General features: G+C 44.0%; 1 protein-coding gene across 3 annotated transcripts in view; it reads left to right on the top strand.

The window, feature by feature from the left end:
• Positions 1 to 25,712, top strand: part of ADCY7 (adenylate cyclase 7) — a 194,241-nt gene that overhangs the window by 21,107 nt on the left and 147,422 nt on the right. For 2 of the 3 annotated variants that reach the window (XM_044270005.1, XM_044270007.1), the window contains exon 1: positions 15,572 to 15,775. The exons of the other annotated variant lie outside the window; for it this stretch is intronic. The gene's annotated coding sequence lies outside the window, so the exon portion shown is untranslated. Of the gene's footprint in view, positions 1 to 15,571; positions 15,776 to 25,712 lie in introns of those variants that run through there. 3 annotated transcript variants of the gene reach the window in all.

Genomic DNA, 25,712 nt, shown 5'->3' with positions numbered 1-25,712 from the left:
AAAACAACGCATGTTTGAAAGTAGCCTTACATATATCTTAAGGCACAGTATGAAGAACTGGAATGAGATATTTGAAAAATAATCAACATTAGAGAACACTTTCAGACACCCCCCCTCCCCCAGTTATTGGTATTAATTTGGCACCTAGTGCTAATTTTCTTAGTTATCTGACAAACCCTATTTCACTGGCAGCCTAACTTTCCAGTTTTCACTGACTTTGCAAGACAGTAAGCCATTCTAAAGTGACTGATACCCTCCAGATAAAGGCTAAAGGGATGGCCCTATCAGCCATAACAAGAGAAGCTGGTTGTTCTAGATCTTTGATTTCTAGAATATTGTATCTTTACAATGTTACAAACTCATTCAAGTCCCCTAAAAAGGCTGGTCATCCAAGTCAAATGCAGGAGAGGACAGGATAATTCGGAGAATCTCAATCTCAACACTGGAGCTGGAATTGCTCGCCAGTTCAGCACTGGACAGGGTACAAATCTATTTTGTCATACAGAGCATTTGGACTGAAAGCCCACTCTGCATTGACCAAACCTCTCATTAGCAGAAAGAATCAAAAGACTGGAATAACTTTTGCAGAGGAGCATGTTGTGTGGACAGAGGAGAAGTTCTTCAAAGTTCAATTTAGTAATGAAAACATCTTTAATTTATTTGGGTCTAATGGAAAACATTGTTCATCATCAAAACTGGGGAAAGGCTGAACCCAAAATGTGTAAAGAAGTCTGTGTAAGGTGGAGGAGAAAGTGGCATGGTTTAGAGAATGTTTAGGGTAGCAGCTTGGGCCTCTTCTACAGCTACACGGCAGAGTGAATGCAAATGTTTATCAGACCCTTCTTCGACAACATGTGGTTCCTTCCCTATGTTCATCAATCAGCCAGGAATTTTCATGCAGGACAATGCCCCCAGTCACACAGCAAAATGGGAAAAGCAGTTCCTTGAAACTAAATATATTGAAATAATGAAATGGCCTGATATAGAAAATCTCTGGAAAGTCCTTGGTGACAAAGTTATGGCCAATAAACTCACTACAGTCACCAAACTGTGGAAGAGATTGGAAGACGAGTTGGCCAAAATCACACCAGAACAGTGTGAGAGACCTGTGATGTCCTGTGGCCGCAGAGGTGCTTAAGTTATTCAAAGCAAATGCCTGGAGACTTCCTAATATTTGTTGACTGTTGTAACTAGTGTTGAGTGAATCTAAACTGACGAAGTGGAATTTGATCTGAAGTTTAGGAAAAATTTGATTTGCACTGAATCCGAATTTCCTGCCGCTTTGTAACGAATCGATTTTTTCCAAAAATGGCGGCTATATGTGTTACAAAGTGAAATTAAGAAGCTCCGGAAAGAGAGATCACCCATAATGCCATGTAGACAGCCAGTCAGCAGTGTCCCCCTTGGTTAATAAGCAATTCTATTACACCTTGATTTACTAATTTAGATGAAAAAGCTGTCTAATACTACTACCATTGGGGTGTCCACATAGTTTTATAGAAAAGTCATTCTATAACTCCTTGATTCTGTAATTGGGGTGAAAAATCGGTTTAATACTACTGCTATAGGTGCCAGGGCTTTCCAAGGGAATGGGCCGTGGCAGAAATGTTTCTGGAGCTGGCAGAAGTAGTAGCAGAAGAAGAGGGGGGGGTAGTAGCAGCAGTCGCAGCAACAGGCCATAGCTGTCAGTCATCCAGCGGTCGTGTTTTGACCAGCAACCCATCTGTCCTTGAATGGTTGGTCTTCAACATCATCTCAATGGACATCAGGAGTCAGTGGGTTCCTCTGACAGCACACATAGTTTGCATGGCCCAGGAACAAGTTCTGTGCTCCCCTCTGTCCTAAACCTGCCTCTTTCTTTTTCTGCTCCTTCTGCTCAGGAAGTATTTTATGCTGCTGGCTCTTATCCGCTTTTCAGCGAGCATAAGCTGCTAGAGGTCAGTCAGCAGCTACCGCCCAGCCAAGATTTGGAGGAGAGATATGCTGCTTCCTCTTGTAGGCGGGCAAGCAGCGATGATGAGTCGCATAGGAACAGGTGTTTTAAGCGGTCAGGCTGTAGCTGACCAGCTAGGACCTGTCCTAGGTTGCTAGTATAGCCTATATGTGTATACAGCTAGACCTGCCAATAGCCTTAATACAGTTCCTATGTTTATGTGTTAAAGACAAAAGCAGAGATTTACTGTGACATCATGTTTTGCATTTAAGATAAAAAGATAATATGCATTTAAGATTCATTTTTGTAATGTAAGGTAGGCTCAGTGACACAGCAGAAGTCTAGACCAATCACAGACAGCTTCTCACTAATCACAGCCAGCCTCACAGACAGCCTGTCTGGGAATTCCCCCAGCTCCTGCTGCTAGAATAATTATTCACCAGAGACAGGAGCTGAAGAGACATTTACTCCACTGAGAGCTGAGTTTTATGGGAACAAGAGGCCAAAATAGGTAGTTAAAACAGTTATATAATGTTCATATTGTTAGTATTGTGTTTAGAACTGTATACTGAACTAGATATATATGTGTTTACTTACAGTTCCACCAATTGCAAATACAAATTGCATACAACCATACCAGATCATACTCAACCAATCTGCAAATAGTTGCTGCTAACTGCATACTGCAAGTGAACTATTAGTTAGACCTCAGATATACCTCTCAGAGAGTTCATAAAGTGCTTAAATAATTTTAATTTCCTTTTTTACTGTTTTAATTTCCTTTTTATTTATTTATTTGATCTAACAGTATGTCAGACAAAGAAGTGCCAGGCCTTGCACAGTGGAGTGGCAGAGGCCTAAATGTTTCTGGTGCAGGCACAGGTCGCAGCAGGACTCACAGCGAGAGGCCTGAGCTCTCAGTGTCATCTAGTGGTCGTGTCTTGACCAGCAACCCAGCGGTTCTTGAATTGTTGACTCGGTCATACACTTCGTCCCAAGTGACATCAGAGCTCAGAGCCAGAACCCCAGCCAAGAGTCGGTGGGTTCATCAGACACTTAGTTGGCATGGCCCGGGAACAGGCCCTGTGCCCTCACCTGTGCTCAACCTGCCTCTGTCCTTTTTCCAATACTGATAGATTACTGACCAAATGTTGACTGAGTGAAGGCGGATGCTCCACAGACAGGATCCGTCCGTTTTTGTGGGTTACTGTTCTGATGGATCAGAGGAAGGGCAAAATAATCAGTGATGTCAACACAAACTTACTGCTGACGCCCTCTCTACTCTGCCGGGGGGGGGCTCTACTTATATAAGCGTTTAATAGAGCAGGTTCTGTAGACATCTATGTGGAATCAGCTGCCGACTGTGTAAAAGGAGCGTGCTTCTTCTTTACACTAACATTGTTCACACTTGACTAGCATACATAAAGGGGAGAAAAACAGAACTGGATCACACATCCACAATGCTATGCTTTGATCTAATTAAACTCACTTCTCAGCGCCATATTAAAAAGTACAGCCCCCCATACTACATGCTGTACAAGAGGCATTAGTGTACGTTTTGATCAAACGGCATAAGCCCACTCACCACGCCAAGGTCGCCTCTTTGAGTGGGACCTACTCTGACAAAAAAGAAGCAGCACAATGCGGTGACAAAGTGTCATTGCCCTAGTAGGCAGCAGGACCCAGGAGTCAAACGGCAACCCTGCTGTCTGACAATGCCACCCATGGCACTGGGTCCCAACCAAACCACCAGCACAATGCCACGAAAGCAAAGGCCACCACGCAGTACTGCACCCATGTGAACAGTTGTCTAAACCAACATGTCCATTGCTATCAGGAGTTACAGGTCACTCAAAGAGGAAACCTTGACGTGGTGAGTGGGCTTAGGCCTTTTGATCAAAACGTACACTAATGCCTCTTGTACAGCATGTAGTATGGGGGGCTGTACACTTCAATATGGCACTGAGAAGCGAGTTTAATTAGATCAAAGCATAGCATTGTGGATGTGCGATCCAGTTCTGTTTTTCTCCCCTTGATATATGAGTTCACACTTGAGTTTTTTGGTCAGTTTTGGCCCCGTGACTGCCCAAATAAGTGAAGTGTGCAGTGATTCTAAGAGCGACGCCTGTTATCTGCGTGTCATACTCACAGTATTATTTCACTACCACAGCAGACTCCCTATGCGTGTTACTGCAAGGCACAGTGTTCTACACCACTATACAGGCTCCCGGCAGCCAGGAAATAGCAGTTTTTTTACGCGATTCGCTGCGAATAAATTCAGATCGAACCAAAGTTTTTAGAAAATTGAACCAGCCAAATTGAATTTTTGAGAAATTCGCTCATCTCTAGTGCCAACACTTACGGCCATGATTGTATATATATTTTTTTGCATTTGCACAATAAAAACATATTTTATATTTATTTAAAGCAAAAACAATGGAAACAAACCTGGATCTGAATACTTTTGTAATTGCATGCAATTAAAAATTTAGCATAGCCAGTGAGTTATTCAATAAAATGTATCTGTCTGGCGCCTGTTCGCTGAGATGGCCGCACATGCTCAGTTTAATCCTTGAACTGGTTCCTGAGCTGTGATAGGTGGAGCATGGACACGCCCCCTTAGCTGCAGCAGAAAAGACACTCCCCTTGAGCTGTCAGCTTGATATAAATCTAGCAGAGCAATGGATGAGGAGATCTCTGGTTCTAGCTTTGTTAGAAAGAGATTGTCATTTACTATATGATGTCTGATTTTTATTTTTTACATAATTCATGGGATGACCCCTTTAATGAAACTTTTGTGAATTCCTATTTAAAATATTTACTAGTCTCACAAGGGGAGGATCACTTGCAAGTGCTATGTACTCCTAGTACTTAAAAGATTTGCCTAGATTAGAAAACACTTTTTCATATACCCTGTTAGGAAATTCTATGTTCAAATTGGCCATAGTCTCGTATAGTCAGAAAGAGCGTCATTTACTGTGGAGGACCTGCCCTATCCTTCATTTGGGTGGTGCCAAACACAGCTTTTTCTTGCATTTTTTTCTTGCCTGAGCTGTTCTTAACTGCATTTAGATAGCATTAAAAATTGCTTTCTGGCATCCACATGGGCCATAGACACAATGGTCTGGGGGGGACCTCACTCACTTCTGAGGAAGCATTTTCTAGGCATGCTCTGTGACCTGTGCAGATGTCATTGTACACTGAAAGAATATTTAAGCTCTGACAATCACCTATTGTCAATGGTGGATCCTGTCTTATCTGTACGCAGAAGTGATATCATTACAGGCAAGAGTAGAGTGACAGATAAGCAGATAATTGCAGTAAAGTGTTTTGTACAGACCAAAAATTGGCATCTCTTATTAGGCTTAGGGACCAGTGCAAAAACTGCAGGATTTTATGTTTTAGTTTAAATATAGATATTGACATGTAAAATGAACAATAACATCATCAAAAATTATTTAAAAATATGTAAAACATAAAAACGTGATTAAAACAATAGGTCGTTTTCTGATGCCACATTCCCTTTAAATGGGAGCAGTGATGGCTGTATGTCCTTGAGGTTTCTCCTCCTGTCAAGTTGTTAAACATTTAGTTCAGCTGGTTCTTGGTTATATCTGTGTTTGAACAGGAAATTGCTGCCATTACTGTTTCCATAGTGTTATCACTGAACGCCCCAGATACTGAATAGAAAGTCTGCCCAATTATAATACTGTAGCAAGAAATAGGCCTGGTCGGACTACAGCCAGACCGCCCTTCCGCTGTATGTACAGTGCCAATCCATCTTTGAGCTAATCAACAGTCGTGATTGCTAGGGATATATTACACAGTTTCCCAAATATGTTGTCAAATGGCTTGCAACCAGATTGTCTGAGATTACTTAGGTCTCTGGGACAAGGCAAATGACGTGCACAGGGGCACTCCCAGAAATATAACCTGGGGGGTCTCTGAGCTGAGTGACAAGAACTAAAGCTGTATATGGAGACTACCTCTATCCCTTTGCATGTTATTTTCCCATGCAGCATTGCCAATACGTCTGCAATGCTGCTCACTTCAAGGAGAGCCAGCATCCTGGCTAAGGTACGCTCAGCTACTATTCCATATTGATGAGGGGTAATCACCCCAAAACAGCTGTCTACGGATAGATATTTCGCTCAGTATTTTCCCTCATCATATCCCAAGGCTTGACTTTGACTTCCAGAAGTTAGAGCTAGTGAGATGGTTCTATTTCCCTGGATGATACGTCTTTGCATGTTAATCAGAGAAAGACAGCACTGTGTCTGCTGATGCCACCTTTTGTTGTGAAGACCGACCCTGCAAACAATTCTGTACATTTAAAGTGGTTGTCTCACTTCATCAAGTGGCATTTATCATGTAGAGAAAGTTAATACAAGGCACTTACTAATGTATTGTGATTGTCCACATTGCCTCCTTTGCTGGCTGGATTCATTTTTCCATCACATTATACACTGCTCGTTTCCATGGTTCCGACCACCCTGTAATCCAGCAGCGGTGGTCGTGCTTGCACACTATAGGAAAAAGCGAAGCAATATGGAAAATCGCAATACATTAGTAAGTGGCTTGTATTAACTTACTGTACATAACAAATTCTACTTGCTGAAGTGAGTAACCTGTCCTAGAATTTGAATAGGATGAGATGCGTCCTGCTGTAAAGATGCATGAGGAGACGGAGTCTTGCTTTACTACTTCTGTGCTCCACAACCCGGCTGCATGCATTCGTCTCTGTTCCTGTCACACTGCTCAGCCTGACCAGCCTGATCGCAGGCACGGATCACATCACTTGTATCTAATTGCACAGCTCTACAATTAGAAGTGATGTGATCAGCAACCTACCGTATTTATATTCTTCCCAAGCTCCACGGAGTATGTCTTCTTTCACCTTGTAAAAATGTACTCTGCAGATTACATAACGTGGTTTAGCTGGGTCGCGGTTCTTCGGACCTGCAACCCTGTGTGATCTGTCTAATTCAATCACAATATCCAGTGGTCTGTCTAATATTTTGTTAAAAATGATTACCACTGTGTCGTATAATAGGTCGCCAGGGACTGATTCTGGTATATTTTGGATTTTAAGATTGTTGCAGTGTCCCCTATTTTCCACATCATCTAGGTGGAGTGAAAAGTCCTTCATTTGAGTAGTATGTGTGTCCATGATGGCAGAAAGTGAAGACATCGCAGTTGCTGAGGTGGAGTATTGTTGTTCAAGTATGGGAACTCTGTCATTCAGAGACTGTACTGTGTCATGTACTGCTTGAAGGGCTTGGGCTTGTTTCATTACTATGCGGGCCACCTGTGCTTCTAGGTCTGACCTGGTGGGTAGTGCCCTCACCATTTCCTAGAGTTCTGCTAGTGTGCGGTCTAATGAAGATGGAGGCGGAGAGCCCCTATATGAAGTGGCTGGTGGTGGTGAGGGTGCAGCGAATACAGCTGGTGTGCCCTGACTGAGGGGTGGTGATTCAGACACCGCTATAGCGTTTGTTGGTACCTGTGGTGCGATTTGCCCTGCTGCCCTGGGGTTCATCTGTTGGTTATCATCCAGCTGGGCTGACATTGAGGACTGAGCCTGCTTGCTGCCTCCATGTGTGCCCTGGTGTTCTCCATCAACCTGTGAGGAAGGAGCTGGTTGTGCAGGAGGACTAGTCTCCATCTCCTGTATGGAAGCACTGTGGCGCGCGCGTGCCGGAGTGAAGGGCACGGCTGAGGAGCAGAGCTGCTGAGGCCACCATTTTAAAGGCCTCTGGTTGTTCCAGCTCCGATGATCCGGAGTGCAGGTATCTGTCTAAGGATTGCTCAGGAGGGACCACCGACTGACTCGACCTCCTCCCCTTTGTCATGGCCCTGCAGGAGAGGTAAGAAAGGGTTTCCCAGTGCTTTTTTTGTTTGTACGGAAACCACCTTCCATTGTTTTCAACACGTTCTTTCTTGATGTAGTCATGGGAACAGATTGCACCTGCATGAATAGCAGTGTGGTCCACATTAAAAACAATCGGAGGTGGGTTCCGCGTGGTCATTGGCTGCTGCTGTGGCTTCTGCTGTTTTTGGTAACAGAGACTGGAAGGTCAAGCTCGTCAAATGCTGCAAGCTGCCTACACAGTGTATCTTAGTAATGAAGCAATTTGGCCTCCCTTTTGGCAACAGTTTTTTGACCCTTTACCTAATTTGCATAAAACAATTACCTCAAAACACTCATCATTTCATATATTAAAACATAGGTAAAAAAAATTGTAGAAAAGAGGGGTCATCCTTGAAAAGGGACACAGAAAGGGACACAGAAAGGGACAAGAATAATATAAAGTCAAAAATAACAATTCAGTTCATGCGCCACACGATATCCATACATGTGTGTATTGACACAAAAAAAGTGTTCACACATGCATAGACGTGCACACATATGTACAAATAAATAAAGTCAGTAACTGAAAAAATAGTGGCAAAAATGAAATGTTAAAAGAAAGTCTCTATTATGTCATTATACACATCACACGTCACATTATACACTGCTCGTATCCAGCAGCGGTGGTCGTGCTTGTACACTATAGGAAAAAGCACCAGCCTATGTGTGCTCCCATGGCCCCGGCCACCAGAGAAACCAGCACCTTTTCCTATAGTGTGCAAGCACGACCACGCTGCTGGATTGCAGGATGGTCATAACCCATGAAAACGCACAGTGTATAATTAATGAAGCCAGAATAAAGGCAATATGGACAATCACAATCCATTAGTAAGTGCCTTGAATTACCTTTCTCTACTTGATAAATGCCATTTACTGAAGCGAGAAAACCCTTTTTTTTTATTATTATTAATAGGAAGTTTCTATTTTCTACCTCACAGGTTTTTTTTGCCTTCCTCTGGATCAACTTGCAGGATGACAGGCCGAACTGGATGGACAAATGTATTTTTTCGGCCTTATGTACTATGTTACTATGTTATGTAATTTAAGCCATTAGGCTTAAAACATGTGAGTTTGTAGATCCAGAAAGATTCCTGTTTGATCTGCCCAATTGGGAGAACCTTAATCTGAGCAAAATCACAATGCAAACAATGCAATTTTTGTAGTGAAATGTCTTTGAACTACACAGTCTGATGCAGTATTGTGTTCACTAACATGGATATAACAATCCAATGTTTACTGTAAAATGTCTTTGAACTGTGTGAAGAACATGGGTATAAAAATTGTGTTATTGCTGAAGAATGCTTTTGCTATAATGTAACATTTTTAATAAAACGAATATAATGCACTGAAATCGTTTTTAGAAGAAAAAAATGTGCAAATGTTTGGCGTTTGCAGCAGATTGCTATTGGTGTGCTGGCAATAAGTTTATGAATTCTAGAAACGTGAGCGCGGCTGCTCCCTGAAACAGCTGATCAGTGGGGGTACCAGGACTTGGACCCCCACTGATGTTATAATGATGACCTATCCTGGTAATAATTATCATTTCAATGATAACCCCTTTTAAAAACGGTCCCATTGATCCCATTGTGGTCCGTCTGGCTGAGTACAGCCAAAAATAGAACATGTCCTATTTTTTGACGGCTACTATTCACTGGCCTTTAAAGAAAAGGGCCATGTGAATTGCCCCATAGTCTTTAATCGGTTCTGACAGCAGCTGTTTTTCACCATAGTGTGAATGCAGCCTTAAGCGTTAACTCTACCCACGTTCAGTTACATGTTGATATACACTGCCTGTCCAAAAAAAAAAGTTGCCACCTGGATTTAAGCAAATAGTTATGAGCCTCCTATTGGATAATTACTGCATGGGCGATTATCTTTCAGCTGGCAACAAGTTATTTAACCCCAACTGGTGCAATGAGTTGCTACTCATTTCTTAAACAACCATGTCGAAAGACACATCTCGTGGTCGTGGAAAAGATGTTAGTCTGTTTGAGAAGGTTCAAATCATTGGCATGCATTAAGCAGAGAAAACATCTAAGGAGATTGCAGAAACTACTTAAATTGGTTTAAGAACTGTCCAACGCATTATTAAAAACTGGAAGGATAGTGGGGACCCATCGCATTCGAGGAAGAAATGTGGCCGGAAAAAAATCCTGAATGATCATGATCAGCGATCACTTAAACGTTTTGTGAAATCAAATTGAAGAAAAACAGCAGTAGAACTCAGGGCTATGTTTAATAGTGAAAGTAAGAGCATTTCCACACGCACAATGCGAAGGGATTGGGACTGAACAGCTGTGGAGCCGTAAGAAAACCACTAATCAGTAAGGCAAACCAAAAAAAAAGGGTTCAATTTGCTAGTGAGCATAAAGATTGGACTCTGGAGCAATGGAAGAAGGTCGTGTGGTCTGATGAGTCAAGATTTACCCTGTTCCAGAGTGATGGGCGCATCGGGGTAAGAAGAGAGGCAGATGAGGTGATGCACCCATCATGTCTAGTGTACAAGCCTGTGGGGGCAGTGCTATGATCTGGGGTTGCTGCAGTTGGTCAGGTCTAGGTTCAGCAACAGTATGTGCTCCAAGAATGAGGTCAGTGGACTACCTGAACATACTGAACAACCAGGTTATTCCATCAATTTGTTCTTCCCTGATGGCACGGGCATATTCCAAGATGACAATGCCAGGATTCATTGGGCTCAAATTGTGAAAGAGCGGTTCAGGGAGCATGAGACATCATTGTCACACATGGATTGGCCACCAGAGAGTCCAGACCTTAACCCCATTGAGAATCTTTGGGATGTGCTGGAGAAGGCTTTGCGCAGCAGTCAGACTTAGCCATCATCAATGCAAAATTAATGCAACACTGGATGGAAATAAATCTTGTGACATTGCAGAAGCTTATCGAAACAATGCCACAGCGAATGCGTGCCGTAATCAAAGCTAAAGGCGGTCCAACAAAAAAAATTTGGTGGCAACTTCTTTTTTGGACGGGCAGTATATTTAAGTGTGTTAATTGTATTGGAGTCAGAATGTTTTTCAATGTGAACACTGGGTGAACTTGTCATTGTCTCAAGAAACCACAGAAGTCAATTATGTAAGCTGTCAGTGTGGGCTGATAATGTGTGTGCAGAATGAGTGGGATTTATTGCATAGACAAAGGATGGTTTTGGCAAGGATCGTCAGAACTTGAGAAGTTCTGTTCAAGTTTAGATATTGAATAGGGGTCGAAAAACTATATTTATGTGTCTATTATCTCCAGAAGTCCTATAGAAATGAATGGAGCGCTGGCACGCTCATTGGAGTACTCCACGGGGTATGAGGCCCTTGTTCTCATGATTGGTTAGGTTCCTAGAGGTAGGACCCCACAAATCTAATAGTTATCCCCTATTGTGGATAGGGTATAACTTAATATAACCAGAGTACCCCTTTAACCCCTTAGTGACCAATCACATTTTTTAGTTTTTTCAAAAATGTACTTGTATGAGGTCTTATTTTTTGCAGGACAAGTTATAGTTTTTAATGCACCATTTTAAGTACATGTAATGATTGATTAAAGCCAGCCATTTAGCTAAAACTCCCTTTGTTTACGTCAGTAAAAACACATATGGGTGGTCACTAAGGGGTTAAAGAGTTCAAGGGGTGAAACATACCTGTTGTGTTGTGCCTAGTGTAGTGCCAGAAGGGTGGAGTTTGAACACCGCGGTGGTATGGATGTGTGCATTCATCTACATGAAGGATCAGACAGGACAACCAAAAGGCCAGTGGACCATGGCTCTAACACAAGACCTTACCACTACTGTCTGTTTTCTTATAGGTTTATTCACAAACACCCAATCATATGTCCTGAGTGTGCAGTGATGACATCGATTTTAACAACGCATTTAAATGTAGCCACCTATGCCCTTGTGTATAGGGTGGATCCTCAGAGTAATTTTCTATGATAGCCCAGGAAACCCTGTCCAGTACTTTAAGCATCTAAGTACGATCTTTGGAGAGACATGTTAAAGGGTAACTGTCATATTTTTTATTTTATTTCCTATTTTATTAGAGCTAGGCATGTATACCTGAGTTAGTCTGTCAATGATTGTCAAAAGATCTGTAATTACCTAATAATAACAGCTTTCATTAATTTCCCCTGCCCTTTTCCACTGCTCCCTTAAAGGACAGTTACTAGGGCTTTTCTGTCTCTGGCTAAGAAGACAGCAGAAAAGGGCAAGAAGAGGGGGAAAGGCACTGATAGGCTGGTATGTACGTGAAAGGGAGGGTCGTTGGAGAAATTGGACTCGCCTTGTGTGGTTGTGCTACCGTAGGCGCAACACTATTGTATGTAGGTGATAGTGGGAGGTCGGTGCTTCCAGTGTCGTCTGGTCCTCACTTGGATGTGTTGCCAGCCCTTGTGAGATGAACGATAAAATAGGAAGGGATGGAACCCATGGGAGGGTCCACACCCTTGGTAGAGACACTAACGGTGCAACTGGACGAGCAGGTGAGTATTAAATATAAACTTTTCTTTTTTCAAGGTTGACAACGTGTTTCGGAGCAGACAGTGCTCCTTTTTCAAATCTAAAAAACACATATGTGCGTCAACAAACATTTGAAAAAAATGTAAATACAGAACATTAGAGGTAGCTGACATGATTAATACAGAATATTATAAAAACAGCTAACACAATAAATCGTGACATGATCGAGGGGTTTGGTTGGTCATAGTTACAATAAAACAATTCATAATAGTTGATAATTGATTATAATTGATAATAGAGGGAAAGACTGGAGATGTACGGATATTAATATGGATTAAGATATAAAGATACGTGAATAGAGAAATAAATAAACAAATAAATGTGTGTGTGTGTGTGTATATATATATATATATATATATATATATATATATATATATATAAAAAACATCAATATGTGGCTAAAAATGTATTTTATAGAGGCGATTGGATAAAAAAATCAGGGGTATTTGTCTGTTGTAAACCTACTTTTTTGGCTAAGAGGACAGAAAGACGGAGGGGCGGTCCTTCACATTGCATGCCTGCATTAGACTTCAGAGTGAGGAGGCGTGTCTCTCAGTAATCCAATCTGATTGGCTGGCAGTGAGCTGCTGGCTACAGCAAGTGTGTATGGGAAGTAAGGGAAAGCAGTTTTGGCCTCAGCGAACTGGCAGAGGAGCCATCTTGAGAAGGTCCTCATATTGTAAATGTTTAAACAGCCGTAACTAAGGGAAAAACTCAAGGAAAACAGTGGTATGTGAAGAAACTAAAGATTGCTTTATGCATAATGCTGCTGCAGCAGTAAGATATGCTAAAATATTTTTTTTAATGAACATGACAGTTACCCTTTAAGTAACCACTAGCTGCAGTAGAATTTTTTCCAGCTTTCCGGCTGTTATTTGCTGTAGTGTTGGTAGCACAAAATACGTAAAAATGTCAACAAGAAATAAAATTGTTATTGAATGCAGGACGAAGTGTCAGTACAGCAGCCATGTTTATGCATCAGATTTACAAGCAGATGATAGGAAGCGCGGATGTCTGGCCTTGTTTGCTTTACAACAATAAAATGACATTTAGAAGCCCAGCAGATGTAAACTAGATAGCTGACGCTTACGTGGCAAGTCAGTGGGCCTCGATGACTAAAACTAGTGCAGACAGAAGTCCATAGCAATCAATCAGGACTCGGTTATTACAAGTTATTCCTTTCCCACAGGATGAGGGTAACTATTAGATTGGTTTTTACGCCGACTTTTTACGCCGTTTTTTGTTTTCCCCCATGCACTGCCGAAAGGATTTGCCTGAGTCTGCGTCTTGTCAAAAATTAGGCTCACCTCTAGTAGTAATATCTACTCCACTTCCTGACTTACTCCTCTTTTACTATTTTCTGGTGTAAGAGTAAATTTGACAGAGCAGAAGTTCTGACCCCCCTCCACGCAGTCGTACAGTCCTCCAAAGTGGAGAAAACTGGTGTCAGGAATATGGATTAATATTTACTGTCGGCATGTCCTCACACACACCATTTGCTGAAAGATAGCAGAGGTAGTGAACCTCACAGGAGGGCTCTGCTTCAAAGCGCAGCCAGATAGCAGAAAACTCCTAGCAGGCCACAATTGGTTACATTTCACACCTCCATTCAGACAGCACGGATCCTGCAGGAAAACCTCCCTACAGTGGGTCTAAGCCATTCACCACTTCAATCAGATTATCAGACAGGTTGGAACCAGTGGTTCATAAGGAATTATAAATTGCTCGTGCATTACATACCTGAACCAGATACATATTTGTGTCCCGGTGACCATGATGAACATGCCCATGGTCTTAGTTTGGTGGTGGGATGCCAGGGAAGGGAGATATACCTTTCTCCCCACAGAAATCCAATATTGGCACCATGCTTGGACTCTACTGATAGCTGGAACCCAGGCGGATCCGTTGGTCCCAGAACCATCTCCCTGTGTCCTGCTGGCCTGTAGCTATAAACCCTAAAGGGTTTTATGGGTCAGTTGCTGCCAGCCCAGCAGAGAGTTGGGTGGACCCCTCCCAAAGGCCGGGAGGGGAGGGACCGGCTACAGGTTAAAAGGCTTGTGCCAGCAACGGGCGTGTCTTTTCTGAAAGGGGGTCACATCGTGCAAATGTGTTTGGAGAGACCTGTAAACAGCTGACATCACTGCCCTCCATGTGAATACAGCAAAGGAACATTCACTAACCTGGTAACTGACCTGTGCTCTGTGTAATCCTGTGTGTACCATATTACCTGTATTTGAAACCTCAGACCACTGTATATATTCTGTGTGTATAAGTGTTATATCTAGTGTGCCCTTAAAGAGGACCTTTCACCTGGAAAAACATTGTGAACTAAGTATCCTGACATATACAGCGGCGCCCAGGGATCTCACTGCACTTACTATTATCCCTGGGCGCCGCTCCGTTCTCCCGTTATGTCCTACGGTATCTTTGCTCAGTAAGTTATAGTAGGCAGAGTCTGCCCTTGTTCTGCTGGGCGTCTCCTCCTCCTAGGCTGTAGCGCTGGCCAATCGCAGCGCACAGCTCACACCCTTAACATCAAGGGCACCTCAACCACCATCTTGGCTGATGCTTCCTACCACAGAGCGTGCCTTGGAGGATTTCGTGCTGTCCACCTCAACACTTTGCTGCCAGCCCAGGGAGGCTATCTGCTAACCGTGAGTAAGCTGATGAACTGTGTGTTATACTATTTGACCCCTCATCGGTCTATCGTGAACCTCACGTGTACCCCTGCGACTGGATGGCTGCATTCCTCTCTGTCCCTGCCTTCTGGATTGCTGTAAATAAAAGTTAAAAATAACACATGTAAAAAGGCGCACTTTTCCCTAATTAAGTCATTTAAAAATGGTTAAAAATAGAAAAAAAGACATATTTGGTATCACCGCGTCCGTAGCGACCGGCTCTATAAAAGCATCACAATTGCCTTGCTCCCCACCATCCTTCTGTAAGTGTTTGTACCACCGAAGATTGCTCCTGTTTCTGAAGAACAGGTGCACTTGTCTGCTTCCTATGTAATAGCGACTTTTATATTAAAGCCTTATAGGAAAATAAAGTTGTGTACTGCCCTGATATGGACTGCTGAGGTCAGCAACCATGTACAGTTTGAGAATACACAGATCTGCCCATTTTGAGACAATGTGGTTGTGAAAGAGGACGGTTGTTTCGAGCTCTGCACGCAGCTTGTTTTGACATTGTGTAAAACTGGGTGTGCAGAGGAAGTTCTGCAAATCAGAGGAGATGAAACCGATAGCATTTATTTGGCTGGTCTTCGTGGGACCTTACTGCCAGTTTGGTCATAGATTCATTTATATGTAACTACAGGCTAGAATAGAATAGACCCATATATACTGTAGGCAAAACCGGTCCTGTGTGTAGATTATATTCCAGGGACTCGGCTGAAGTCATCTGTCAGGTGAGTAGTGGGATTTATTCATTTTCATGCTTAAATATATATACTATACTCGTCATATGATCTGCTGCTGTAAGGGACGAGAAGTACAAGTTATATCACCCCTCCGTGTGTGACGCATTTAAATGCCATCTATTATTCTCTGTAAATGACCCAGGGCGACTATAGTGCACTGACAGAAAGTTAAAAAAAATGTCTTCCTCAAAAATGCTGTATCTAGCCTATATCTCTCATGTTCTGAGAAGCGCCACAAACATTTTTGTGAATAATATTTGCTGGACCAAGGCAATTTTTATTGGTTAAATATTTAAAGTCACATTTATTTTTTAAGGGTCCTTACACACGAGTTTTAAGAGTATTTTGCTGTTTTTGCAATGTTTTTTGTGGCATTTTATTGCCTATGGTGTGGTTACCACTATTTTCATGACGGTGTGTTGGCAAAATTTTTTTTTAAAGAATGCCAGAACTTCAGCATGCTGTATTTTTGAAAAAAAGCTAGAAAGAAAAAAAAATGCGAATTAACAAAAACACCAATAGCATAAAAACAACTAAAAAAACAGCACAATAAAAAAACTGTGTCCCCTGAAAAACAGCATAAAAAACCCAAGTGTGAAAGCAGCCTAACAGTGATATTATGAGTCTACAGTAATTTATTAAACACGAGGTTTGCAGATATATTATTTTTATGTGTTTTTTTTTTTTTCTGGCTCCTGGTATTGTAGCAGAAACGATCTCTAGTTTCTTTAAACTGTCTCTGACACTGACAGGGGGAGATCTTTTTTACCACTCATCCATGGAACATTCTTTTGAGCTGTGCAATTGCAGTACTCCAGAGTACTACTGCAAAAAAGGGTTAAAGGATAACTGTCACACTTAGACCCTAATTTCAATTTTTATATATGTAGTTACTAATAACATGATATTCCAGAATCAGTTCCTATTAGACTGACTTACCCCATATTTAATAAGATTCAACCCTTAGCAACCAGTCTGCATAAAACTGCAATCTCACTATTCAGTTAAGATGGCCGCCACTGCCCTCACCCTGAGGCTAATCCCGCCTGCCCTCACTAGCCAGTAACAATAGCCCCCCAAAAGTGCCAGTAACCAGAGCCCCCCCTAAAGGGTTAATCTCCTGCAGCACAAAGGGGTCCTCTTACCACATGTTGCTTTCATTTATACACTGAGCAGACGGCAGATCTCCCTTCCCTGGTCTGCGCTGCTCCAAGTCTGCATTCTCCAGCTCTGCTGAGTGAGGGAGCGTCTGCCAAGCGCAGGGACAGGGAGAAGTGCACACAGCCCAGGCACTGTTATCAGCTGCTGGGGAGGACCTGGCTTTAATCATTTACTTACAGTCCCTGGCTGTCAGTAATGTGAGCCTGCACGCTGAGTCCTCCGTCCTTAAATAGATAGACGGACCATGCCTAGCAACCTTATTTTAAGCACAGGTAAAAGTAGGCAGTACAGGGAACAAAACTGTGGAATTAATTTAATACACAGTGAAAAGTTGAAATAGGACCACCAAGGAGATATTAATCACCACAATCCAATAATCCCCCCAAAAAATATACGACAGTTATACTTTAAGTATTACATAAAGAGTTCATTGAATGTTGACAAGTCAAATGTGATTTGTTGTTAAAAGTACTCGTCTTTCTATGCACTGTGCATGTCAAATAGCAACGTATAGGCTAAATAAAGGGTTAATATTGGCAGGCTGTTTAGGTTACCAGGGTGATGGTGCAGGTCTTCCTCCTGGTTAGTTAGAGTGGAGTCTAGTCTGAGCAGAGCTACAGGAAGGATGTGTGAGAGAGTTCCTGCAGACTACGTCCAAGTCCAAAGAACCTCTGTCTCTGAGACCACAGGTGCCAATGGAGCAATTCTACTACCAGAGTACCCTAGAAGGAAAGAGACCATGCTGCTTAGAAGGTCCAGAACCAACCAGGCTGTGCAAGCTTCACACAGCAAGGTATTTGCATATTTATGGCACTGATACTTTGCTGCTTTGGAAAGTTTTATTGCCGCCAGCATCTCCAAGATCATGAAATGGACTGGCGATCTGTATCTTAAGTCTGCACCCCTCAGTCCAGGAACTGTAGAAGGACCTAATTGCATGCACTATAGGAAAATGTGCTGGCCTCTGGTTGCCAAGACCATGAGATCTCACATAGGCTGGGGCTTTTTTTTAATAGTCAGCAAGCACGGACACCGCTCGTGGATTGCAGGGTGGTCATAACTATGGAAACGAGCAGTGTATAATATGATGGAAAAATGTATCCAGCCAACAAAGGAGGCAATATGGAGAATCACAATACATTAGTAAGTGCCTTGTATTAACTTTCTTTACATGATAAATGCCATTTTCTGAAGTAACACAACTCCTTTAAGCAAATAGCATTTACCATGTAGAGAAAGTTAATATAAGGCTCTTACTAATGTATTGTGATTGTCCATATTACCTCCTTTGCTGCTTGGATTAATTTTTCCATCACGTTATAGACCGCTTATATCCAGGAGTTACCGCAGCACAGATAAGCATGCAAGCCTGTATGCGCTCCCACCGTCCCAGCCACCAGAGAGGCTGGCTCTTTTTCCTATATTGTGTAAGCACGACCACCGCTGCTGGATTGCAGGGTGGTTGTAACCCCTGTAAACTAGCAATGTACAGTATAATCAGTGGTGTATCTTGGTTTTGTGCTGCCCTAGGCGAGACTAAACTCGGGCACCCCCCTAATATAAATTTGACCGACCCCTTCCTGTCAAGGCCAAACCCCTTTCTCTCTAAACCCCACCCCTTCCTATGTGCCATCCACAGATCCCCCTCCCCTAAATAGTGCCATCCACAGATCCCCCTCCCCTAAATAGTGCCATCCACAGATTCCCCTCCCCTAAATAGTGCCATCCACAGATTCCCCTCCCCTAAATAGTGCCATCCACAGATCCCCCTCCCCTAAATAGTGCCATCCACAGATCCCCCTCCCCTAAATAGTGCCATCCACAGATCCCCCTCCACTAAATAGTGCCATCAACAGTCCCCCCAACGCTCACAGGAGTACATTTATAAACGAATCAGTAACTTAAACTTTAATCATTGGGGATCTCTTAACTGGATACCTTACTCTGTCTTTCAGCTCCGGTAACAGCAGGCAGTGCGGGCGGGCGGCGCTCACTCACTAGGCGGCGCAGGCGTGTGACGTGAGTGAGCGCCGCCCGCCCGCACTGCCTGCTGTTACCGGAGCTGAAAGACAGAGTAAGGTATCCAGTTAAGAGATCTCCAATGATTAAAGTTAAAGTTACTGATTCGTTTTTAAATGTTCTCCTGTGAGCGGCGTGGCCCTGTATATTCTAACCCCCAGGCAAGCGTCCCTGTAACCATGGGAACACCTGGTGGTTAGAATATACCATCGGATTTGAGTTTTCACACTCTCACTGAGAGCGTGAAAACTCAGATCCGATGGTATAGTCTAACCCCCAGGCAAGCGTCCCTGTCACCATGGGAACGCCTGGGGGTTAGAATACCGGCGGCATATAAGACTGATGGGACAAGAGACAAACAAGGCATTTTGCCGCCCCATTGGCAACTGCCGCCCTAGGCAAATGCCTTGTTTGCCTCGTGATAGATACGCCACTGGGTATAATGCGATGGAAAAATGAATCCAGCCAGCAAAGGAGGCAATATGGGCAATCACAATACATTAGTAAGTGCATGATAAATGTAATTTCCTGAAGTGAGACAACCCCTTTAAGGTGAATGGGGGAGGCTGAAATTCCCTGCACAGCACACACTGCAGGAAAACATTAGAAGGGAATGCAGTGATGAACCAGCTCTGGAACCCTTCCATTCTCAAGATCAGTGGGGAACTCAGAGGTCGGACCCTGACTGATCATACAGTGATCCGAGCTATGTGCTAGAAATATATAACGGGAATAACTGTTTAAGCAACTAACAAACAAAATGTCAAAATAACGTACAGCCCATTTAATCGTATGTTTTATTCATCAGGGCCTAAAAAACAATTAATAATTATTGTATTTTTCGGCTGGTACCCAAAATCATCCTTTCTGGGCAGGAGATCGTCCTGTGTAAACAATGAAACTCTAAAAGACCAGTAGCAATTGCTCATTCCCATACAGAGGAGATGATGATCCCTGCTGACAGTAAGGCAATTGTTGGGAATGCTTGTTTCGTTCCTGACAGGGTCAGACTGGCCATAGACCCTACAGGGATATTTCCTGGTGTGCCAATGCCCAGGGGGCCACCTGAGTCCTCCTTACTGCCGCTGCCATGATGTCTAATGATGTGATGCTCTTTGCAGTAATTAATTCTAGGAGCATCAGGTACTCATGACCAGCGGTCACAGATGCCCCCCTGAATTCAATTGTATCTCTGTCCCCAGGCATGGCTCCCCCTGCCCTGCTGTTCATCCTCATAGGCTACAGGCCGCTATATGAGGCAGTGTACAAAAGGTGCAGGAACAGAGGTGTCTCAGGCCGCAGACTGGAAAAAGGCCTTTGGTCTGAAATGGAGATAGTGACTTGAAACGGGACTCAGAAATTTTATTTTTTTCTTCTGTCCTCGGCCAGTTGGGAAGCATTCTACAGAGGACATTATAGGGTCATTAATAGGGAAAGTCCAGGCAGCATGCGGAAGGTACGGCTGGCTTGTTGCTGTGGCAGACATATCACCTCCTAAGCCCCCTGCTCCATACCTTATTAGAGACAATTAGAGGAGGAGGAGGACAGAACAGCTATAATTCTGGCAGTTTACTAAGTTTGATAACTAGGGATGAGCGAAGATAGCTTTGGATCCTAGATCCAAAGTCGCTTTGCTCCAAACTTTGGTTTATTTGTGCTGTACTATGAAATTGCTGGCCCTGCCTTCTTCTGTTTTCCCTGCCTACATTTGTTGGCCCTGCCTTCTTCTGTTTTCCCTGCCTACATTTGTTGGCCCTGCCTACTTGTGTTGCCCCAAGCTCTCTGCGAACCAAATAAAGTACAAAAACATATTGTAATGCCAATGCTATGCTAATAAAGTAAAGATGCTTGGCAAATGCATTTTGTACAAAATTATTTGAGCCTGTCTGCCGCACGTCACTTCATGGTCGCTGTCATGGCACTTAACAGGTAGAACTTAGTGTTAGGTTCCCGTCTTACAGAGATCGCCTGTAATGACCGGCAACACACACAGGGAGGAAAACAGGGAAAGCCCTGCACAAGGGAGAGGGAAAGGTGGTGACCCCTAACTCACCTTACAGCTGGTACCTGCCTGCCCTGTCGTCCCTAGACGGGTTCCTCACCCGTGCGGCGATCACGTGCCTAAACCCTGGCTTTCCCTGAAATGAGCCCTAGATAATGAACGGGCCGGTGGGATCGCTAGTCCTCACCACTGCACTAAGAGGGAAACACCAGGGAGAGGACAGACAAACACAAACACCCAGGTGGACGGCAACAATTGTCCACAAAGGTCCAACAGGGATCCGGAGGGTAGCGTTCTAAGGCAACACTCAGAGAACGCAGCAACACAGCTCCAGTGGGTCAGAATAGATGTCCAGGCAGGAAGCTCTATATCTGGCAACCAGAGAAGTGTGAGAGGGGAATATAAGGAGGATTGGGAGTGCTGGACAAGGAACAGCTGAGAGAAGGAGCTACGGATCCCTGAGTGAGCCAAAAGGGTTTGTAAAGCAAACCCAGAAAGCTACAATAAGGAAACTTCCCTATCTGACATAGAGCGTGCAGCCAACCGCTGCGACCTCCTGACCCCGGGTACAACGGAGTCAGGCGTGGCTCTTGACACCCTCGTGACAGTACCCCCCTCTCTACGAGGGGCCTCCGGACACTCAGGACCAGGTCTCTCAGGATGAGAGGCATGAAAAATCCGGACTAGCCTGTCGGCGTTTACCTCAGACGCAGGAACCCACATTCTTTCCTCGGGACCGTAACCTCTCCAGTGCACCAGATATTGGAGAGAGCGGCGGACCCGACGAGAATTAACAATTTTGGATATCTGAAATTCCAAACTACCATCCACGACAACAGGAGGGGGTGGCAGCGGTGATGGTTCTAGAGGTGGAACATATTTTTTGAGTAACGACTTATGAAAGACATTATGGATTTTAAAAGTCTGAGGTAACTCCAGGCGAAAAGCCACGGGGTTGATGATGGCTACAATCTTGTAAGGACCAATAAACCTAGGACCCAGTTTCCAAGAGGGAACCTTCAACTTGATATTCCTTGTAGACAACCACACATAGTCATTCACTCCTAGGTCCGGACCTGGCGACCGTCTCTTATCAGCCATGCATTTGTATTTACCTCCCATATTTTTCAAGTTAGCTTGCACCTTCTGCCATACTGATGAAAGAGATGACGAAAACCGTTCCTCTTCGGGAACCCCAGAAGACCCCCCCTCTTTGAAAGTACAGAATTGGGGATGAAAACCATATGCACCAAGAAAAGGTGACTTGCCAGTGGATTCCTGACGGCGATTATTTATGGCAAACTCAGCTAACGGTAAATATGACGACCACAACTCTTGGTTTTCAGACACAAAACATCTTAGATATGTCTCCAGGTTTTGGTTGGTACGCTCAGTCTGTCCATTCGACTGAGGATGGAAAGCTGAGGAAAAGGACAAGTGAACCCCTAAACGGGAACAAAAAGCTTTCCAAAATTTAGAAATAAACTGGGTTCCCCGGTCCGAAACAACATCGGAGGGGACCCCGTGAAGCTTCACGATCTCACTGACGAATACCTGAGCAAGAGTTTTAGCATTAGGTAGTGCGGGTAACGCAATAAAGTGTGCCATTTTGCTAAACCTGTCCACTACTACCAAAATCACTGTTTTACCCGCAGACAAAGGTAAGTCAGTGATAAAATCCATAGACAGATGTGTCCATGGTCTATTGGGAATGACGAGTGGTAATAGAGACCCTGCAGGACGTGTATGTGAAACTTTTGCGCGCGCACAGGTAGAACAAGAAGACACAAAATCCAATACATCCTGACGCAACCTTGGCCACCAAAAACGACGAGACAATAGCTCTAAGGTTGCTTTACTACCCGGGTGCCCAGCAAGTGCCGAATTATGATGTTCCTTTAATAATTCGAGACGTAGGTTCAACGGTACAAACAACTTCTCTGAAGGGCAAGAGACCGGGGCGTCCCCCTGGGCCTCTAACACCTTCCCCTCCAAGGCAGAGTGTACCGCAGAGACAACTACTCCTCTTTGTAGAATGGGTACCGGATCACTCACATTACCCCCTCCAGGGAAACAACGAGATAGTGCATCAGCCTTGGTATTCTTTACCCCAGGACGATAGGTAATCACAAAGTTAAACCTGGTAAAAAATAGCGACCACCTAGCCTGTCTAGGGGTGAGACGCTTAGCTGATTCGAGGTACAGCAGATTTTTGTGGTCCGTAAACACAGTGACGGGGTGGACTGCCCCCTCTAAAAAGTGACGCCACTCCTCAAACGCAAGTTTAATAGCTAACAGTTCCCTATTGCCAATATCGTAGTTCTGTTCCGCTGCAGATAGTTTTTTAGAAAAGAAAGCACAAGGACGCCATTTGCCAGGAGACGGACCCTGAGACAGCACAGCCCCCACTCCCACCTCTGATGCATCGACTTCAACAATAAAAGGCTGAGAGACATCAGGTTGGACTAGTACAGGTGCTGAGGTAAACCTCTCTTTTAGAGAGGAAAAAGCAACTTTAGCGGCGTCAGACCATTTAGAAAAATCAGTCCCCTTCCTAGTCATGTCAGTAAGGGGTTTTACGATCACCGAATAATTTTTAATGAATTTCCTATAGAAATTCGCAAAGCCCAAGAACCGTTGTAGTGCTCTGAGGTTCTCAGGAAGATCCCAATCCAAAATTGCCTGGACCTTCCTAGGATCCATACGGAAACCTGACGCAGATAAATAATAACCTAGGAATTGTATCTCCTGAACGGCAAAAACACATTTTTCAATTTTAGCATATAATTCATTCGTCCGTAGGACCTGTAGTACTTGTCTGACATGCTCCTCATGTGTTTTCAGATCAGACGAATAAATTAAGATATCATCTAGGTATATTACCACAAACCTGCCGATTAGATGACTAAAAATGTCATTAACGAAATGTTGAAAGACGGCAGGAGCATTGGTCAGGCCGAAAGGCATAACTAGATTTTCATAATGCCCCTCAGGGGTGTTAAAAGCTGTCTTCCACTCATCCCCCTCCTTGATACGAATCAGATTGTAGGCCCCCCTAAGATCGAGTTTGGAGAACCACCTAGCACCCGCAATCTGGTTAAACAGGTCAGGAATGAGAGGAAGAGGGTATGGGTCTCGGATGGTTATCCGATTTAATTCACGAAAATCTAGGCAAGGACGCAGGCCCCCATCTTTCTTTTTAACAAAGAAAAACCCTGCAGCCACGAGTGAAGAAGAGGGTCTGATGTGTCCCTTAGCCAAACTCTCGGAGATATAATCCTTCATGGCTTGTCTCTCTGGACCTGAAAGATTATATAACCTGGTCTTGGGTAATTTTGCGCCGGGAATGAGGTTAACCGGGCAATCATAAGGACGATGAGGTGGTAACTTCTGACAACCCTTTTCAGAAAAAACGTCCTCAAAGTCCGAAACAAATGTAGGTAGGGTAGTTATGGAGGCGACTAAGCAATTGCTATTTAAGCAATTTTCTCTGCACGGCTCACTCCACTCCAATATCTCCCTGGCCTGCCAATCCACCACTGGATTGTGCGCTACCAACCAGGGAAGACCCAGCACTACCGGAGTGGGAAGCCCCTCCAGAACATAACCTGAAAGCATCTCGTTATGGTGGTCCCCTACCCGAAGGTGTAAATTATGAACGATGTGGGTGAGGTTTCTCTGAGACAGAGGAGCAGAATCTATAGCAAATATGGGAATAGGTCTCTGTAACGTACAGAGAGACAAACCCATAGTGCGGGCAAAATGGGCATCTATCAAATTTACCCCTGCTCCACTGTCTAGAAAGAAAGAAACAGTCTCTGTCTTATCACCAAAAACAATAACCGCTGGCAACAAAAATTGCGATGTACGTATGGAGGAAACGTATACCCCCCGGCTGACATCCTCCACACAGCCTGGGGTTAGTAGTTTTCCGACGTTTTTTTTGTTTCTGAGGAAAGAAGGACAGACGTTAATGAAATGACCCCTCTCCCCACAAAAAAAACAAACCCCACGCCTACGGCGAGCCTCAGGAGGACGGGCCTGATGAGTAGTTCCTCCTAGCTGCATAGGCTCGTCTATGTCCGTACCGACTAACTGCTGCTTGGGAGGGGTTATCAATGGCTCCGGTTTTTTCAACCTGTCCCTAAGGCGTCTATCTATACGGATAGAAAGGGACATAACTGCATCAAGGGAAAAGGGGGTCTCATACAATGCAAGCGCATCCTTAACCCTTTCGGATAACCCAGAGCAGAACTGACTCCTGAGAGCCGGGTCGTTCCATTGGGTATCCGTAGCCCACCTACGGAAGTCAGAGCAATACTCCTCTACCGGCCGCTCTCCTTGTAGGAGTCTCCGTAATTTTGATTCAGCCAGTGCGACTCGTCAGGGTCGTCATATATGAGACCCAAGGCCCCGAAAAACTCATCCACTGACCGAAGAGCCTGGGAATCAGTATGGAAAGAGAACGCCCAGGACTGCGGGTCCCCCTGCAGCAGGGAAATAACAACACCCACCCGCTGTTCTTCATTACCAGAGGAGTAAGGACGCAGTTTAAAGTATAGTTTACAGGCCTCACGGAACGTCAAAAACTTGTCCCTTCCCCCAGAAAATCTGTCAGGGAGAGGGACCTTGGGTTCCGCAACAACCTGGTTACCAGTAGCAACCGCTGGGCTTGCGGTCTGTTGTAATTGCTGCTGTTGCTGGAGGACCGACGCCTTCAATCCTGCCACCTCCAAAGACAGG

Source organism: Bufo gargarizans, chromosome 10, assembly GCF_014858855.1.
Source record: "Bufo gargarizans isolate SCDJY-AF-19 chromosome 10, ASM1485885v1, whole genome shotgun sequence".
Lineage (NCBI taxonomy): Eukaryota > Metazoa > Chordata > Amphibia > Anura > Bufonidae > Bufo > Bufo gargarizans.
The sequence above is the reverse complement of the archived record's forward strand: the minus strand, read 5'-3'. Positions and strand labels throughout refer to the sequence as shown.